The 2,593-nt window shown below is 35.9% G+C and overlaps 1 non-coding gene across 1 annotated transcript; it reads left to right on the top strand.

Moving 5' to 3' along the window:
- The first annotated feature begins 2,043 nt into the window (after positions 1–2,043).
- LOC128280935 (small nucleolar RNA R71) lies at positions 2,044–2,150 on the top strand. The gene has a single exon (XR_008271153.1). It is a non-coding gene; the product is annotated as a small nucleolar RNA R71 (small nucleolar RNA).
- The last annotated feature ends 443 nt before the right edge of the window (positions 2,151–2,593 follow it).

Raw genomic sequence — 2,593 nt, 5'->3', positions numbered from 1 at the left:
AAATAAAATAAAACTCAAAGAAATTAGTGCTTAGGTTAAAAGTTGACCCTTTATTTAACAAAACAAATACTTAAATTCTTTGGGCTACTTAGAAAAATCTTTTTTTGAAAATTTACATTAAACTAAACTCCCAGGAAAGGCTAGAGGGGTCACGGATGGTCCTGCTTAAGTCCCAATCTCCAAGACAGAGTTTTAATTAATGTAATGAACTAAAGAAAATTTTATCTAAGTCTACCATTTTATTCAAATGAGAAGAAAAAACTAAAAATATAAAATAATGATAGAGAAAGTGAAGAGAACTCCCTCCATTTTATTTAGCATCGTCATTTACCATAGTGCTGTCAAATGGCCATTTTCATACCAACCATAATCATATAGGAAGTAATCATATTCTTTCCCATCAAATCTTTCGAGCATCTTATTAGGGAAAGAAAACCCGTAATGACCTTTCCTGGTGGCCTTGTTTAACTTCTTGTAATTCCTACAAATCCTCCAAACTGTGACTGAAATATGTGAAATAATCCATCCATTACCCTTCTTGTGCCTTTCCAAAATCATAAGTTCCTCTTCTTCTTGATCTTTGGTGAACTCAACTGAAATAATGACAGACAAATTCAAAGATAGACCCAAATAGTCATATTTCAAATGTGGAGACAAAATCTTTAGTTCCAATTTAGCTGGCTCTTCAATCAACGACTTTGGTTGTGTATACTCCTGAGATGATAACTCTAATGATTCGAGTGGAACTTCTTGATTAAATTCCTTCGAATTAGCTTCTAACCAAGCCAAACATTCCTTGTTTCATCATCACTTGGTGAATCCTCCAGTAGAATATGTTCTAACAGATCGTCTAAAGAATTGACCTCTAATTCTATAGAAGCCAGTGATTCCATCTTCGAAATAGTAGAGCAGTCTTCAACTATATCTTGGGATTTAGCAGCATTGAAGCCATTAAAAGTCACCTTTTCATCAAAAATTTCTTTCAACTAAGTATCTCGTTCCTGCTTCTGGAATCGTTGAGGAAATGGCAATGGTGGAATCTTAGCTTTAACCAGACAACTCTTTTGTAGAAATTTTTCTGCATCTAACAAGTGTGTTAGATAATCAGAACTAACTAGTTTAGAGTTTACCTCATCAAGGATCACTGAATCTGACTTCTGTGATATAGGAGTTTCAACACTTGGTTGAACTTCCTCTTTGTCTTGAGCTACAACAGGCTTATCTTGAACCTCAACCACCTTGGGCTCCAATGTCTTTCCTCTTTGTAAAGTGGCGATTTTGCAATGCTCTTTTCCCATGCTTCTCAGACTTTCTGTATCACTCGGCTAAATAACTTGAGGTCTACTTTTGAGCTCATTGGCTAGCTGTCCCATTTGGTTTCCTAAATTCTTCACTGTTGTTGCTTGGCTATGGATTAGTTCATCATTCTTCGCTATGTATGCCTTTAGAAATTTCTCAAGATTACTTGAAGATTCAATTGGTATGGGTTGTTGCACTTGTTGAGAATATTCTGGTAGATAATTTGGTCAAAATAACACAGAAGGGTCACTGTGGTCTGCCTATTGATTACTCCATAGAGAAATTGGATGATTCTGCCATGAAAAGTTGTAATAATTTGACTGTGGAACATTACAATTTTGATTTCCCATGTAATATTTTGACTCTTGATTCGATGGGCAATTTTCAAAGAAATGGCCATCTCCACATTATTCACAAGAAATATCCTTGAACTGGTTCAATTGCTAACCTATCATATTACCATTGAAACCATTAACAGTTATGTTCTTAAGCATAGGAGACATAGAGGATACCTGGGCTGCCAAAGGAGCAAGTGTGTCCGCTTTATGTACTCCTGTTACTCACCTTTCTAAGGCTGCTCGATTGGTTGGCCACTGATAGTTATTACCGGCAATTCTTTCAATAATCTTGTAAGCATCGTTATAAGACTTAGAAAGAATGGCTCTATTTGCCGAAGCATCAACCATCATTCTAGTATGAATATTGAGACCAATATAGAAAGTCTCAATTTGAACACAACAAGGAATGTCGTAATGAGGGCACTTTCGTAGTAACTCCTTGAACTTCTCCCATGCCTCATATAAAGATTCTTCATCAAGTTGTTGAAATGAAGTGATTTCATTTCGGATCTTGGCAATTAAAGATAAAGGGAATATTTCATTAAGAAACATTGAACCAACTCTTGTTATGGAATCAGACGGTAGGGAGTTCAACCATGCTCGTGCTCTATCTCTTAAGGAGTATGGAAATAGTCTTAGTCTCAAGGTGTCCTCAATCACCCCGACTAGTTTAAATGAGTCATTCACTTCCATGAATAGCCGAAGATGAAGATGTAGATCTTCAGTAGGAATCCCACTAAATTGGCCTATATTTTGCAACATTTGGAACATGAACAGCTTCATCTCGAATTATTGTGCCTCAATTTCGAGTCTCCTAATACTTAGATTGAGCTCATTGAATAGAGGAATGGCATATTGTTGAATGGCACAATTTCTATCATCGACAACTAATAAACCATAATTTATACATATTTTTACCCCATGCCTAACGCATTTATGGATGGTTTCTCCTTAGA

This window comes from Gossypium arboreum, chromosome 9 (genome assembly GCF_025698485.1).
Source record: "Gossypium arboreum isolate Shixiya-1 chromosome 9, ASM2569848v2, whole genome shotgun sequence".
Classification (NCBI taxonomy): Eukaryota; Viridiplantae; Streptophyta; class Magnoliopsida; order Malvales; family Malvaceae; genus Gossypium; species Gossypium arboreum.
Note: the sequence above shows the minus strand (reverse complement) of the source record. Positions and strands in the feature narration are given on the sequence as shown.